This window comes from Callithrix jacchus, chromosome 5, assembly GCF_049354715.1.
Source record: "Callithrix jacchus isolate 240 chromosome 5, calJac240_pri, whole genome shotgun sequence".
NCBI classification, from domain to species: domain Eukaryota; kingdom Metazoa; phylum Chordata; class Mammalia; order Primates; family Cebidae; genus Callithrix; species Callithrix jacchus.
The window spans coordinates 63072912-63090750 of NC_133506.1; the positions used below are offsets into that span (position 1 = coordinate 63072912).

At 40.9% G+C, this 17839-nt stretch overlaps 1 protein-coding gene and 1 pseudogene across 10 annotated transcripts in view; one reads left to right on the top strand and one right to left on the bottom strand.

The window, feature by feature from the left end:
- The window catches only part of SPECC1 (sperm antigen with calponin homology and coiled-coil domains 1), a 498473-nt gene that overhangs the window by 419238 nt on the left and 61396 nt on the right, over positions 1 to 17839 (top strand). The gene's annotated exons all lie outside the window — the stretch shown is intronic.
- Positions 11779 to 13102, bottom strand: LOC100408540 (D-3-phosphoglycerate dehydrogenase pseudogene; annotated as a pseudogene).

Below are 17839 nucleotides of genomic sequence, written 5' to 3' on the forward strand. Positions count from 1 at the left end.
TGTGAATGGCACTCCCAGTCTTTTTGTTGGCTCTGTTTCTCTCCTATGCCTTCCCCCAATGTCAGGTTACCATTTTTTCCCATTTGGAATGCTGCAGAAATCTTAGGAATCCTAGAACTTTTTTCTCTAATACCCTACCTCCTAAAACCATGGTCTACTCTGCAATCATAATGATATGTTTTTAAAGATTCGGATCTGATCATGTTATTCCTTTGCTTATAACTCAGCTGCTACTACTCATTGCTATAAGGTTAGAGATCTGAATCCTCTAGCTTTATCCTGCATCGTTTTTACCCTTCTCTATCTCTGTGTCCCACCCAGCGTCTTAGATGATTGTTCCAGCAGTCAATAGTTTCAGTGAGGTATAACTGACACACTATAGACTGCACATATATAAAATGTACAGTTGCATGGACATGAGAAACCATCACCATAATCAAGAGAGTTAGCATGTTGATCATCCATCAAAGTCTTTTCCTGTCCCTTTATATTCCTTTATTAAGAAACTGCTGAATTGTTTCCCAAGGTATTTGAATTGATTTTCCATTCCAACCAGAGGTCAGAGGTATATGACATTTCCTGTTTTTCTGTAGCATCTCAAGATCTTATTATTGCTGTTTTTTTAATTTTGAAATTTCAGCCATTATAATGGATATGTATTCATATCATTATGGTTTTAATGTGCATTACTCTAAGGACTAATAATGTTGAACATCCTGTATGGGCTTATTTCCTACCTGTATATCTTCTTTGGTGAAATGTCTTTTCCGATTGGGGTAGCTTATGAACATCTGAAATTGAGATTTAAGTCAATCAGCTTTTATACATACACCAAAGGTTGCCAGACCTTTTCATTTTGAAACTAACTTATGGCAAAATGGTCTCTGTCACAGCCAATCAACTCTGCCATTGTAGTATGAGACCAGCTGTAGACAATGCATATGTTGAAAAGCACAGCTGTGACTGTTCTTCAAGAAGCCAAATAGGAACAGCTCTGGAGTACAGTTTCCAGCGAGAATGCAGAGACTGCCGCAGGTGATCCTCAGGCAAGCAGGGTCTGGAGTGGACCTCCAGCAGTCCTACAGCAAAGGGGTCTGTTAGAAGGAAAACTAAAAAACAGAAAGAAATAACTTCATCATCAACAAAAAGGATGTACACTCAGAGACCCCCATCTGAAAGTCACCAACTACAAAGACCACAGGTAGATAAATCCACAAAGATGGGAAGAAACAAGTGCAAAAAGGATGAAAATATCCAAAAGCAGAACCCCTCCTGTGGGGATTGCTCCTGCAAGGGATCCTTGACAGGACCCTTGCCATCTTGAGCTTGAGCCCATACACATTTTTCCTCTCCTGGAGGCTGTTGAGCTAAGGGAAAAAAGGAAGTCTGGTTGCACTGATTCTTTAATCATCTATCTTTGCCTCTGACATTCGCAACAGGATGGCTGAGCTCAGGCTTTGTGGTCTAACGAGACATTGTGTGGTTAGACATTGTGTGCCTCCTAGTTCCTTCTCTGCACAAAAACTGTATGACTTTGTTTACCTCTGCTAACTCAATTATATTGTTTGCATATGATCCTATATGAATAGGCAAGGTTAGAATGACATTTGGAAAGGTCTAACTGTACCTTGTTAACAATCTTGCTTGCTTGACTGATTTTAGATAAACATATGTTTAGATTTATGACCCCCTTTTGCAAACTTTATTGTCCCTTTGCTGTACACCCTATGATTAAGAGTCATACTTTCTGTACCCCTTTTCTTGTGATTTATGTTCTTGATTTTATTTTAAGATACAATGGAATGTATGTCACTCCTTAAACACTGAAAAGTATATAACCTGTAGTGTGCACAAATAAACTCGCTGTCCCAGCATTGCCTGGCAGTCCTCCAGACCCCACTATCTATGTTTTCTTCCACACACTCCCTCTTCCAGGTTGAGAACATTTGAGTGGGGCTGAGGCTCTCCACTGGCCGGAAGCCCCCCGGCAGACATGCCGGACCCCCACACCCTCCTCCTCTTCCAAGGGATCACAACTCTCACCAGCAAGGGAACAAAGCTGGATGGCAAATGAGTCTGATGAATTGACAGAAACAGGCTTCAGAAAGTAGGTAATAACAAACTTCTTTGAGCTAAAAGAACATGTTCTAACCCAATGCAAAGAAACTAAGAAACTTGAAAAAATGTTAGATGAAATGCTAATGAGAATAAACAGATTAGAGAACATAAAAGACTTGATGGAGCTGAAAAACACCACACGAGAACTTCGTGAGGCATACACAAGTTTCAATAGCCCAATGGACCAAGCAGAAGAAAGGATATCAGAGATTGAAGATCAACTCAATTAAATAAAATGAGAAGGCAAGATTAGAGAAAAAAAAGTAAAAAGAAATGAACAAAGCCTCCAAGAAATATGGGATTATGTGAAAAGACCTAATCAACGTTTGATAGGTGTACGTGAATGTGATGGAGAGAGTGAATCCAAGCTGGAAAACACTCTTCAGGATATTATCCAGGAGAACTTCCCCAACTTAGCAAGGCAGGCCAACATTCAAGTCCAGGAAATACAGAGAACACTACAGACATTCCTCAAGAAGAGCCACCCCAAGACACATAATCAGATTCACCAGGGTTGAAATGAAGGAAAAAATGCTATGGGCAGCCAGAGAGAAATGTTGGGTTACCCACAAAGGGAAGCCCATCAGACTCACAGTGGATCTCTCAGCAGAAACCTTACAAGCCAGAAGAGAGTAGGGGCCAATAGCCAACATCTTTAAAGAAAAGAACTTTCAACCTAGAATTTCATATCCAGCCAAACTAAGCTTCATAAGTGATGGAGAAATAAAATCCTTTATGAACGAGCAATTGCTCAGAGATTTCGTCATCCCCCAGGCCTGCCTTACAAGAGCTCCTGAAAGAAGCACTAAACATAGAAAGGAACAACCAGTACCAGCTACTCCAAAGACGTACCAAATGGCAAAGAGCATTGATGCAATGAAGAAACTGCATCAACTAATGGACAAAACAGCCAGCTAGCATCAAAATGGTAGGATCAAATTCACACATAACATTAACCTTAAATGTAAATGGGCTAAAGGCCCCAGTCAAAAGACGCAGACTGGCAAATTGGATAAAAAGTCAAAAACCATTGGTGTGCTGTATCCAGGAAACTTATCTCATGTGCGAGGATACACATAGGCTCAAAATAAAGGGATGGAGGAAGATTTACCAAGCAAATGGAGAGAGAGAAAAAAAAGCAGGAGTTGCAATCCTAGTCTCTGATAAAATAGACTTTAAACCAACAAAGATCAAAAGAGACAAAGAAGAGCATTACATAATGGTAAAAGGATCAATGCCACAAGAAGAGCTAATGATCCTAAATATATATGCACCCAATACAGGAGCACCTAGATACATAAAGCAAGTTCTTAATGGCCTACAAAGAGACTTAGACTCCCTACACAATAATAGTGGTAGACTTTAACACTCCACTGTCAATATTAGACAGATCAATGAGACAGAAAATTAACAAGGATATCCAGGACTTGAACTCAGATCTGGACAAAGCAAATCTAACAGACATTTACAGAACTCTCTACCCCAAATCCATAGAATATATATTCTTCTCAGCACCACATCACACCTCTGAAACTGACCACGTAACTGGAAGTAAGTCACTCCTCAGCAAATGCAAAAGAAGGGAAATCATAACAGTCTTTCAGACCACAGTGCAATCAAATTAGAACTCAGGATTAAGAAACTAACTCAGAACTGCACAACTTCATGGAAACCAAACAATTGGCCTTGAATGTGGACTGGATAAACAATGAAATGAAGGCAGAAATAAAGATCTTCAAAACCAACAAGAATGAAGACACAACATACCAGAATCTCTGAGACACATTTAAAGCAGTATCTAGAGGAAAATTTATAGCAATAAATGCCCACATAAAAATCAAGGAAAGGTCTAAAATTGACACTGTATCATCAAAATTGAAAGAGCCAGAGGAGCAAGATCAAAAACTCAAAAGCTAGCAGAAGACAAGAAATAACTAAGATCACAGCATAACTGAAAGAGATAGAGACCAAAAAAGATCTTCAAAAAATTAATAAACCCAGGAGCTAGTTTTTTGAAAAGATCAACAAAATAGATGGACCACTAGCCAGATTAATAAAAAAAGAGAAGATGCAACAAAAAACAATAAAGGGGGATATCACCACCAATTCCACAGAAATACAAACTACCATCAGAGATTACTGCAAACAACTCTGTGCACATAAACCAGTAAACCTAGAAGAAATGGATAAATTCCTGGACACTTGCACCCTCCCAGACCTAAACCAGGAAGAAGACAAAACCCTGAATAGACCAATAACAAGGTCTAAAGTTGAGGTAGCAATGAATAGCCTATCAACAAAAAAAAAAGCCCAGGTCCAGTTGGGTTCACAGCTGAATTCTACCAGGCATACAAAGAGGAGCTAGTACCACTTCTTCTGAAATTATTCCAAACAATCCAAAAAGAAGGAATCCTTCCCAAATCATTTTATAAGACCAACATCATCCTGATACCAAAACCTGGCAGAGACTTAGCATGAAAATAAAACTTCAGGCCAGGAGAACGATCCAAGATGGCTGATCACTAACATCCTGGGATTGCAGCTCCCAGTGAAAGCACAGAGAACGAGAGGACGCCACACTTTCAGACAAATTTTTGTCACTCACGGAGCAGAAGATTCCCAGTGGAGGAGCCACATGGGTCACCAGCGCAACTCTTGTGGCCAGTGCAGCAGTTTTGTTGTCACCTTGGCTTGGCAGCTCTTGGTGCAAAGTGAACGGGACTGGTTCCTTTTCTGATGGACATTTGGAGCTCCAGGACAGCAGAGTCGCCTATTACGGATTCAAGAAGGAAGCCAGACTGGAGATTCCTGGGCAGAAAAGCACCATCAGTCTTAACACTGCTGTTTTGGCCGGCGCAGTGCGTTGCTCATATTTTGGCCCTGGGAATTAACAACTTGGACGTCCACTCAGAGACCTAATTTGAAAGTTGGTAATTACAAAGACGACAGGTGGATACATTTACAATGATGGGAAGAAACCAGTGTAAAAAGGCTGAGAATACTCAAAATCAGAATGCCTCTCCCTCTACAGAGGATCACAGTTCCTCATCAACAAGGGAACAAGACTTGATGGAGAATGAGCATATCCCAATAACAGAATCAGGCTTCAGAACATGGATAATAAGAAACTTCTGTGAGTTCAATGTAAAGAAACTAAGGATTTTGAATAAAGGTTTGACGAAATCCTAATGAGAATAGACAACTTAGAGAGGAATATAAGTGAATTAATGGAACTGAAGAATACAATACAGGAACTCCGAGAAGTATGCACAGGTTTAAACACTCAAATTGTTCAAGCAAAAGAAAGGATATCAGAGGTCGAAGTCCAACTTAATGAAATGAAACGAGAAGACAAGATTAGAGAAAAAAGGATAAAAAGGAATGAGCAAAGTCTCCAGGAAATGTGAGACTATGTGAAAAGACCAAATTTACATTTGATAGGTGTACCTGAATGTGACGGAGAGAATGAATCCAAGCTGGAAAAATATTCTTCAGGATATTATTTAGGAAAATTTTTCTAAACTAGCAAAGCAGGACAAGATTCAACCCCAGGTAATACAGAGAACACCACAGAGATATTCCTCAAGAAGAGCAACCCCAAGGCACATAATCGTTAGATTCACTAGGGTTGAAACAAAGGAGAAAATACTAAGGGCAGCCAGAGAGAAAGGTCAGGTTACCCACAAAGGCAAGCCTATCAGACTTACAGCAGATCTCTCAGCAGAAACTCTACAAGCCAGAAGAGAGTGGGGGCCAATATTCAACATCCTTAAAGAACAGAACTTTCAGCCCAGAATTTCATATCCAGCCAAACTAAGCTTCACAATTGAAGGAAAAATAAAATATTTTATGAACAAGCGAGTACTCAGAGATTTTATTACCACCAGGCCTGCTTTACGAGAGCTTCTGAAAGAAGCATTACACATGGAAAGAAACAATCAGTATTAGCCTTTCTAAAAATATACCAAAAAGTAAAGAGCATCAACATAAAGAAGAATTTACATCAACAAATGGATAAAACAGACAGTTAACATCAAATGGCAGTAATCCTAAATTTAAATCGACTAAATTCCCCAATCAAAAGATACAGCCAAAACCCAACGGTATGCTACATCCAGACCCATTTCACATGCAGGGATACACAAAGACTCAAAACAAAGGGATGGAGAAAGATTTACCAACCAAATGGAGAGCAAAAATAAATAAATAAATTAAAAGTAGGAGTTGCAATTCTCTTATCTGATAAAATAGATTTTAAAGCAACAAAGATATAGTGGTAAAAGGATCAATGCAACAATAAGAGCTAATGATCCTAACACCCAGATACATAGAGACTTAGACTCAATGAGACAGAAAATTAATAAGGATATCCAGGACTTGAACTCAGATCTGGAACAAGTAAACTTAATAAATATTTATAGAGCTCTCCACTTTAAATACACAAAATATACATTCTTGTCAAAACCACATCACACCTACTCATAGGTTTAAATGAAATATGGATTGGCCATTATTAATATTCATTTTTTTAGAATAAAGCAACATTTCCATTCTCTCTCCCTCTTTTTCTTCCTCTTTCTTCCTCTTTTTCACTCCTTTTTATTTTTCCTTCTCTTAAAAAAAAAAAAGAAAACTTCAGGCCAATATCCATGATGGACATAGAAGCAAAAATCTTCAATAAAATACTGGCAAACTGATTGTAACAGCACATCAAAAAGTGTATCCACCATGATCAAGTAGGCTTCATCCTGGGGATGCAAGTCTGGTTCAACATACTCAAATCTAAAACATAATTCATCACATAAACAGAACCAAAGACAGGAACCACATGATCATCTCAATAGGTGCAGAGAAGGCCTTCAACAAAATTCAACAGTCCTTAATGTAAAAACTCTGAATAAACTAGGTATCAACGGAACATATCTCAAAATAATAAAAGCTATTTATTAACAAAGCAACAGCCAATATCATACTGAATGGGCAAAAACTGGAAGCATTCCCTTTGAAATGTGTCACTAGACAAGGATGCCCTCTCTCACCACTCCTATTCAGTAGAGTATTAGAAGTTCTAGCCAGAGCAATCAGGCAAGAAAAAGAAATAAAGGATATTCAAATAGGAAAGGAGGAAGTCATATTGTCTCTATTTGCAGATGACGTGATTGTATATTTAGAAGACCCCATTGTCTCAGCCCAAAATCTCCTCACTGATAAGCTTCTTCAGCAAAGTCTCAGGTTACAAAATCAATGTGCAGAAATCACAAGCACTTCTATACACCAATAACAGATAAATAGAGAGCCAAATCAAGAATGAACTGTCATTCACAATTGCTACAAAGAGAATCAAATACCTAGGAATACAACTAACAAAGGTTGTAAAGGATCTCTTCAAGGAGAACTACAAACCACTGCTCAAGGAAATAAGAGAGGACATAAATAGATGGAAAAACATTCCATGCTTATGGTTAGGAAGAATCAATATTGTGAAAATGTCCATACTGCCCAAAGTAATTTATAGATTCAACGCTATCCCCATCAAGCTACCTATGACAGCCTCTTCACAGAACTGTAAAAACCACCTTAAACTTCATATGGAACCAAAAAAGAGCTCGAATAGCCAAGTCAGTTCTAAGCAAAAAGAACAAAGCTGGAGGCATCATGCAACCTGACTTCAAACTATACTACAAGGCTACAGTAATCAAAACACCATGGTACTGGTACCAAAACAGAGATATAGACCACTGGAACAGAACAGAGGCCTTGGAGGCAATACCACACATCTACAACCATCTGCTCTTTGACAAACCTAACAAAAACAAGCAATGGGGTAAGGATTCCCTGTTTAATAAATGGTGTTGGGAAAACTGGCTAGCCATGTGCAGAAAGCAGAAATGGGATCCTTTCCTGATACTTTACACTAAAATTAACTCCAGATGGATTAAAGACTTAAACATAAGACCTAACACCATAAAAAACCCTAGAAGAAAATCTAGGCAAAACCATTCAGGACATAGGCATAGGCAAGGACTTCATGTCTAAAATACCAAAAGCCAAAATAGACACAAAAAGCCAAAATAGACAAATGGGATCTAATTAAACTTCTACACAGCAAAAGAAACAATCATTAGAGTGAACCAGCCACCAACAGAGCAAAAAAAATTTTTGCAATCTACCCATCTGACAAAGGGCCAATATCCAGACTCTACAAAGAACTAAAACAGATTTACAAGAAAAAAACAAACCCATTTAAAAGTGGGCAAAGGATATGAACAGACCTTTTTTGAAAGAAGACATATATGAGGCCAATAAACCTATGAAAAAATGCTCATCATCACTGGTCATTAGAGAAATGCAAATCAAAACTATGTTGAGATACCATCTCATGCTACTTAGAATGACAATCATTAAAAAATCTAGAGACAACAGATGCTGGAGAGGATGTGGAGAAATAGGAACACTTTTACACTGTTGCTGGGAGTGTAAATTAGTTCAACCATTGGGGAAGACAGTGTGGCACTTCCTCAAGGACCTAGAAACAAAAATTCCATTTGACCCAGCAATCCCATTACTGGGTATATATCCAAAGGATTCTAAATCATTCTATTTTAAAGACACATGCACATGTATGTTCATTGCGGCACTGTTTACGAGAGCAAAGACCTGGAACCAACCCAAATGCCCATCAATGATAGATGGGACAAAGAAAATTTGGCACATATACACCATGGAATACTGTACAGCCATAAAAATGATTAAGTTTGTGTTCTTTGTAGGGACATGGATGAATCTGGAAAGCATCATTCTCAGCAAACTGACACAAGAACAGAAAATCAAACGCCACATGTTCTCATAGGCAGATATTGAACAATGAGAACACATGGACATAGGGAGGGGAACATCACATTCTGGGGTCTGTTGAGGGGGAATAGGGGAGGGACAGTGCAGGTAGAGAGGTTGGGGAGGGACAATTTGGGGAGAAATGCCAGATATAGGTGACGAGGGGATGGAGACAGCAGACCACATTGCCATATGTGTACCTGTGCAACAATGCTGCATGTTCTGCACATGTACCCCAGAACCTAAAGTGCAATAAAATATATTTTTAAAAACACAGCTGCATTTCAATAAAACTTTATTTGTAAAAATAAGAAGCTTCCCCACAGGTTGGATTTTACTTGTCCCTATTATGTGATCATAATTGTGAATAAAGACAGTTTTACTTCTTCTTTCAACCCAGATAGCTTTTATTTTTTTTTCTTGCCTAACTGCACTGGCTTTAGTACACTGCTGCTCAAATACTGAAAGGAGACATTCCTGTGTTCCTGATCTTACAGGGAAAGCATTCAGTTTTTCATCATGATGCATGTTAGTTGTAGATTTATCAGAGATGCTCTTTATCATGCTGATGGCCTTCCCTTGTATTCTTTAGTTACTAAGAGGAAATTTTTTAAAATCAGGAATGAATGTCGTATTTTATCAAATGCCTATATCTACTGAGATGGTCAGATGGTTCTTCTCTTTTAGTTTGTTAATGTGGTGAATAACTGATGTCAAACCAACCCCATGTTTTGGGATCAACCTCACTTGTTTATGATGTATTATCCTTCTAGTATATTAGATTTGCCAAAATTTTATTTAGAAATTTTTAGAAGACCATCTTTTAGAGTAGTTTTTGCTTCACAGCAAAACTGAAAGTAAGGCACAAAGATTATCCCTGTACTACCTGCCCCACACATGTTCATAGCCTCCACAATCAGTCTCCCTCACCAGAGTGGTACAGTTGATCTCATTGATGATCCTGAGTTGACATATCATAATCACCCAAAGTCCATAGTTTATGTTAGAGTTCAGTCTTGGTGTCTTAATTGCTGTGAATTTAGACAAAGGTATAAGGACATGTATTTATCATTGTAGTATTATCCAAAGTAGTTTCAGAGTTTCAAAACTCCTTTGTGCTTCATCTGTTCATCTTTTCCCACCTTCCCCAACTCCTGGCTACCAATGATTTTTTTTTTTTACTGTCTATAGTTTTGCCTTTTCTAAAATGTCATATAATTGGTATTATACAATGTGCAGCCTTTAGACTGCATATTTCACTTGGTAATATGCCTTTGTGGTTCCTTCATGTCTTCCCATGACATGATAGCTCATTATTGCATGACTGTACCAGAGGTGGTTCTGTCACCTAAAGGAAGGTATCTTGGTTTCTTCAGAAATTGGTTAAATTTTTATGTCCATGTTCACGAGGAAGTTTTCCTTTTTTGTAATATCCTTGTCAGATTTCGGTTCAGGGTAATGCTAGAGTGACAGGATGAGTTGTATTTCTCCTTTTTTTTTCTTTTTCAGGGCTAGGGGAGAGGCCATGTAAAATTGTTGTATTACTTATTAAATATTTGGTAGAATTCACCAGAACATAGCTATCTGGGCCTGGAATTTTCTTTCTAGGAAGGCTTTACTTATGCTTTATTTTCTTTTATAGATATAGAACAGTTCAAGTTATTCCTTCTTGATTGAACTGTCGTAGTTTTTATTTTTCAAGGAAAGTGTCCGTTTCATCAAAGTTGTCATGTTTAGTCACACAAAGCTGACCTTATTATGCTGCTATTCTTTGAGTAGCTTTCAAATCTATAAAATGTCATATGACTATGTTTCTGAAGTTAGTAACTTGCATCTTCTTTTTTATGATCAACCTGACTAGATAGCTTTATCACTTTTTTTGACCTCCTCAAAGTGTTTGGTTGTAATTGATGTTTTTCCTATTGTGTTTCTGTTTTATTGGTTTCATCTTTGATGTTATGGTCTGTTCGGCTGCTGTAACAAAATACTATAGGCTGGGTGGCTTATAAACAACAGAATAGATTTCTCACAGAAGTCCAACACCCAGGTGATGCAGATTTGGTGTCTGGTGAGGGACCAATTCTAGGTTTATAGATCCCTTTTTGCCCCCTGTGTCCTCACATGGCAGAATGGGTAAATGAGCCCTCTGGGGTCTATTATATAAGAGCACTAGTCGCATTCATGAGGGCTTGGTTCCCATGAGCTAATTACCTCCACAAAGCCCCACCTTCTGATAACATCACCTCTGTGATTAAGTTTCAGCATAAACTTAACATAAACTTAAGTTCTGGGAAGATGCAAATGTCAAACATGGCATATGTTTATTTTATTTATTTATTTATTTTTGCTGGTAGGGTCTTTTTTTTTTGAGATGGAGTTTCGCTCTTGTTTACCCAGGCTGGAGTGCAATGGTGCCATCTCGGCTCACCGAAACCTTCGCCTCCTGGGTTCAGGCAATTCTCCTGACTCAATCTCCTGAATAGCTGGGACTACAGGCACACACCACCATGCCCAGCTAATTTTTTGTATTTTTCATAGAGACGGGGTTTCACCATGTTGACCAGGATGGTCTCGATCTCTTGACCTCGTGATCCACCCGCCTCGGCCTCCCAAAGTGCCAGGATTACAGTCTTGAGCCACCACGCCCGGCCACTGGTAGGGTCTTTATTAGATGGTTATTGCTGTACTACAGGGTCAGACAAGCGCCGTGTAAGCAGTGTCAGAGGCCTGTGTTCAGCCCAAGAATGTGGATCTTCTCTCCCTGTTGATCACAGTGGGTAGGTTTCTTCAGAAAAGCCCCAGAGGCGGGGACCGTGAGCCCCAAGGTTAGAAGTGGAACTGGAAGGCCTCGGTCACATGCTGCTTCCATGCTTCCAGGCTGGGCAGCAAGGAGGAGTTGCTCATGATGTGCCAGGTCTCCCCGTCTGACACCAGTGAAGTCTGGTAGGAAAGCAGCCGCACGCCTGCCTCTGCCAGGAGGCCAATCGTGATAGGCAGCATTGCAGTGTCGGAAGCCTGAGTCTTGAATAGGAGCAGAAGCAGGCCCCTGCAGAGAGGCACTTCCGGCCTGAAGACGGCTCCATTGAGCCCCTGCAGCATAGGTGTGGTGCCCTGGACCAAACCCGCAGCCTGGTAAGGGGCGCCTGATAGGGCCATGGCCAGGAGACATTCCCCGAAGCCCTGCTCCCCTGGTGCTGCCGGGCTGTGGGAGGTGGTGACACTGAGGCCAGCCTCTTTCACCAGCAGCTTGGCGTTCACCAAGTTTACATCCGTCTGCTTGGAAGCCTCCTTCAAGAGGCCGACGATGACTGCAGGGCTTAGGCAGTTCCCAGCATTCTTCAGGGATGTTCCTGGTGTTATCACCTGGATGGTCCCTTTGGGAGACCCAGCCCAGGCTCGCACCAGTGTCCCCAGAGCTTCTGCCAGACCAATCCAAGGCTTGATGTGTGGAGAGAAGGCGCTGGTAGGGGCCTGGGCATTTACAACCCCTGTGAGAGATTTCCCCTTCACCATGTCCACAAACCGAACAAAAATTTCCTCCCCACAGCGGCTCTGCACCTCCTTGGTGCGGCGCCCAGGTGGGGACAGCTGATGACATTCTCATGGTCCACCAAGGTTCGGTCCCATGGTGGCTCTTCCGTAAACACGTCCAGCGCAGCCCCGGAACACTGGCCCGACTGCAGGGCCGGGAGCAGGGAGCCATCGTCCACGATCCCTCCGCGGGCGCAGTTCACCACACTTACCCACTTCTTGCACTGGACAAAGGTGCTGTTGTTCAATAAGCCTGTGGTGGAGGGCAGGAGAGGAGTCTGCACAGTGATGAAATCACAGGCCAGATCTCCTCCAGGGGCAGCTGCTGAACACCAAAGGAGGCCGAGACCTCTGGGGAAATGATGGGGTCATACCCTATCGTCTTCATCCCAAAGGACTGCATCTGGGTAGCCACCAACCTCCCAATCCCGCCCTGGCCCAGAATTCCCAGGATCTTTCCGTTCAGCTCTGTTCCCATGAACTGCAGCTCGGCTATCAGCTCGTCTTTGCTAAGGATCTGCTTCTCCACCACCTGCAGCCCTCCATCTTGCAAGATCCTCCGGTAGCAAGGGTCCAGGCTGTCACTGATGAGCACTTTCCACAGATTTGCAAAGGCCATTGCTGGAGGTGGCCTCAGAATCGGTGCTGCAAGTGGAGGTGCTTAAGCCGAGAAGCTGTGGTTGGGCCTGGTGCGCCGGAGTCCGCGTATGTTTATTATGTCATTTCCTCTGCTTGCTTTGGGTTTAATTTGTTCTTTTTTTAGTTTCTTCTTCTTCCTTCTCCTTCTTCTTCTTCTTCTTCTTCCTCCTCCTCCTCCTTCCTCTTCCTCCTACCTTCTTCCTCCTTCCTCCTTCCTTCTTCCTTCTCTCTTCTTTCTTCTTTCTTCTTCTTTCTTCTTCTTCCTTCTTCCTTCTTCTTTCTCCTTTGTAATTTTTAGTAGAGACAGGGTTTCACCATGTTGACCAGGATGGTCTCGATCTGTTGACCTCGTGATCCACCCGCCTCGGCCTCCCAAAGTGCTGGGATTACAGGCTTGAGCCACTGCGCCCGGCCCATGAACTCATTTTTTATGGCTGCGTAGTATTCCATGGTATATATGTGCCACATTCTAGTTTTAAAGAAATATTTATACTAGAGATAATATATTAGAATTTTTGTAATTTCTGACTTGCCTTCTGGGGATTAATGGGAGAAACCTTCTTGGTCTTGTGGAACATGAAATTCTTGGAAATAATAAATTATTTTAACTGTGAACTCTTCTGCTAATAAATAAATGCATATTCTTTGCAATCTTAATGGCCATGTAGAAGTCCACCATATGAAATCTTGTTATTCATTTAACGAATTGCAATTTGAGTTTTGAAATTATTTTGTATTTATAATTAATGATATAAGGAGCATCTTTTCTCATTATTATTATTTATAGACACAAGGTCTCACTCTGTGCCTGAGGCTGGAGTTCAGTGGTGTGATCATACCTCCCTGCAGCCTTGAACTTCATCCTCCTGCCCCAGCATCCTAAGTAGCTGGGACTACAGGTGCCTGTTCCCATGCCTGGCTAACTTTTTAAGTTTTTTGTAGAGACAGGATCTCACTACGTTGCTCAAGATGATCTCCAACTCCCAACCTCAAGCATTCCTTCTGCCTTGGCCTCCCAAGTCATTAATATAACAGGCATGAGCGTCATGCCCAGCCCATAACATTTTTTATATAAATCTCACATTTCTAAACTGTTTGCTTTGAATAAATTATCCAATATAGAATTATTAGGTTGAAATACAGGAACTTTTTAAAAAAGATCTTTGATCAATATTAATTTTTCTCAAGAACGTTTGTGTTAATTTACAGTCCAACCAATAGAGCATGAACTGGCCACTTTTCTAAAACCAAAGTAATTTTTTAAAAATTTCTACAGTTTTATTCTTTTTTAGAATTTTGGTGTATTTCATAGCTTTAGGGGATACAAGTGGTTTTTGGTTACATGGATGAATAGCTTAACTCCCTATTATGAATGAGATTGTGTTTTTATTTGGCTTTCCATTCCTGAGTTACTTCACTTAGAATAATGGCCTCTAGTCCCTTCTAAGTTGCTGCAAAAGACATTATTTCATTCTTCTTACAGCTGAGTAGTACTCCACGGTGTATATATACCACATATTATTTATTCCATTCACTGGTTGACGGACACTTAGGTTGATTTCATATCTTTGCAATTGCAAAATGTGCTGCAATAAACAAATATACATTTGCTGGTGTCTTTTGATGTAATGATTTATTTTCCTTTGGGTAGATACCCAATAGGGGATTGTTGGAGTGCCTGGTAGCTCTATTTTAGCTCTTTGAAATCTCCCTACTGTTTTTCATAAAGGTTGTACTAATTTACATTCCCATCAGCGATGTATGAGCAGACATTCCCTTTTCACCACATCTGCACCAACATCTTTCTATTGTTTTTCAACCTTTTAATAATGAGGATGCTGGCTGGAATACGATGATATCTCCTTGTTGTTTTAGTTTGCATTTCCCTGAATATTAGTGATATTGGGAATTTTTAGCTGTGTTTGTTGGCCATTTGTGCATCTTCTTTTTAGAAGTGTCTGTTCATGTCATTTGTGCACTTTTTGATGGGATTATTTGTATTTTTCTTGCTGATTTGTTTGTCCCTTGTCAGATGCATAGTTTGCAAATATTTTCTCCTATTCTGTAGGTTGTCTGTTTACTATGATGATTATTTCTTTTGCTGTGCAGAAGCCTTTTCATTTAATTAGGTCCCATGTATTTATTTTTGTTTTTGATGCTTTTAGTTCTGGGGTCTTTGTCATAAATAATTTGCCTAGGCCAGTGTCCAGAAGAGTTTTCTCCTACACTTTCTTCCAGATTTTTTTGTGGTTTCAGGTTACAGATTTAAGTTTTTAATTCATCTTTTTTTTAATTAAAAAATATTTTTTGGTAGAGACAAGATCTAACTATGTTGCCCAGGCTGGTCTTGAATTCCTGGGTTGAGGCCATTCTCCTGCCTTGGCCTCCCAAAGTGCTGGGATTACAGACAGAAGCCACCATGTTAGGGCCTAATCCATCTTGAGTTAACATTTATATATGGTGAGAGATAGGGATCCACTTTCATTCTTCTATACGTGGCTATTCAATTTTCCCAACACCATTTATTGAATAGGGTGTCCTTTGCCCAGTTTATCTCTTTGGACACTTTGTGAAAGGTCAGTTGGTTATACATATTTGGCTTTATTTCTAGGTTCTGTATTCTGTTCCACTGGTTTATGTATCTACTTTTATGCCAGTACCATGCTGTTTTGGTTAATTTAGGCTTGTCGTGTGGTTTGAAATCTGGTATTGTGATGCCTCTGGCTTCATTCTTTTTGCTTGGGATTGCTTTGACTAGTCAGGCTCTTTTTTTATTCCCTGTGAATTTTAGAAGTACTTTCTCTAATTTTATAAAGAATGAAAGTAGCATTTCGATAGGAATTGCATTGAATCTGTAGATTGCTTTAGTTAATATGGTCATTTTCAATATATTGATTCTTCTAATCTATCAACATAGGGCATATTTCCATTTGTTTGTGTCATCTATGATTTCCTTTTTTCCAATGAAAGATGTCTTCAGCAGTGCTTTGTAGTTCACCTTTTAGAGATCTTTCATCTTGGTTACCAAGGAGGTGAAATATCCTAAAAGGTTAAGTTTTTGTTGTTGTTGCCATCACTATCATAAAAGGGACTAGGTTCGGAGAGGACTCAAAATGGCGCTTTGAGAACAACCCAGGATTGAAGCTCGTGGTCAATGTGTGGAGGGGGTGAGTCAGGGCCGCATTTCCAGATGGATCTTTGTTGCCCACAGAATGGGGAAATTCCTAGGTATAGAGGAGATGCGGGACGCCAGGCAGAGGTTTTGGCTGGTATAGCCGGCGGCCGGTGTGGCGGCGGCCCGCACTGTGGTGGCGCTACACAGCGCTCCGCACAAAGGACGCTCATCCGGGTGCCTTGTTGGGCTGGCAACCTGAGACTTGGGAGGGCTGAACTTGACACTGAACGGGACTTGGACAGTGAGCCAGCCCAGGAGATTCCAGGGTCACAGCATTTGGGGTAGCACAGTGGGACAAACAAAACGGCAATTTCAAATGCTCCCCATGGAGGGGTTCCCTGAGACCGAAGCTCCATGGGGGAGGGGCGTCCGCCATTACTGAGGCAATCTGCCCCTACTGAGGTACACGCCCATTGCTGACGCAGCCTGCCATTGCCGAGGCAACCCGCTACAACAGAGAGACTCTGCCGCAGGGCATAGCCCGTGGCAGCAGGGTGGAGACCACAGCAGAAGGGCAGAGCCTGCAGCAACAGGTTGAACCTCACACCAGCAGGGTGGAGCCTCGGCAGGCAAATAGTGACTAGACAGCCTCCTAACTGGGCAGAACAGCGCGGTGGACACGCACAAGGAAAGCCCCAAACCGCCCGCCCCCAGACAGAGCATCTGAGAAAAAAAGGGTTTTTCAGGAGTTATGTTGCAGCAGAATTAAACATAGCAGCCTAACAGCCCTGAATGAACAACAGAGCTCACAGCTCAGCAATTGAGCTCCTATAAAGTACAGACTGTCTCCTCAAGCAGCTCCCTGACCCCTCTATATCCAAAACTGACATTTGGCAGGCATCATTCTGGGACAAAGATAGCAGAAAAAGAAACTGGTAGCATCCCTTACTGTTCCGCAGCTGCTATAGGTGCACCCAGACAAGCAGGGCCTGGAGTGGACCTCAGCAGTTGTACAGTGAAGGGGCTAGACTGGTAGAAGGAAAACCAAGTAACAGAAATACTTCATCATCAACAATCTGGGTGTCCACTCAGAGACCCAATTGAAAAGTCAGCAACTACTGAGACGACAGGTGGATAAATCCACAAAGATGGTAAGAAACCAGCGCAAGAAGGAGGAAAACACTGGAAACCAGAACATCTCGCCTCCTAGAAAGGACCAAAACTCCTCACCAGCAAGGGAACAAAGCTGGATGGAGAATGACTGTGATGCAATGACGGTATTAGACTTCAAAAGGTGGATAATGAGAAACTTTTGTGAGCTAAAAGAACATGTTTTAAATCAATGCAAAGAAATTAAGAACCTTGAAAAAAGATTCGAGGAAATGATAACAAGAATGGATAACTTAGAGAGGAATATGAATGAATTAAAGGAGCTGAAAAACACAATACGAGAACTTGTGTAAAGCATGCACAAGTTTCAATAGCCGAATTGACCAAGCAAAAGAAAGAATATCAGAAGTCGAAGATCAACTCAATAAAATAAAATGAGAAACCAAGATCAGAGAAAAAAGTGCAAAAAGGAATGAACAAAGTCTCCAAGAA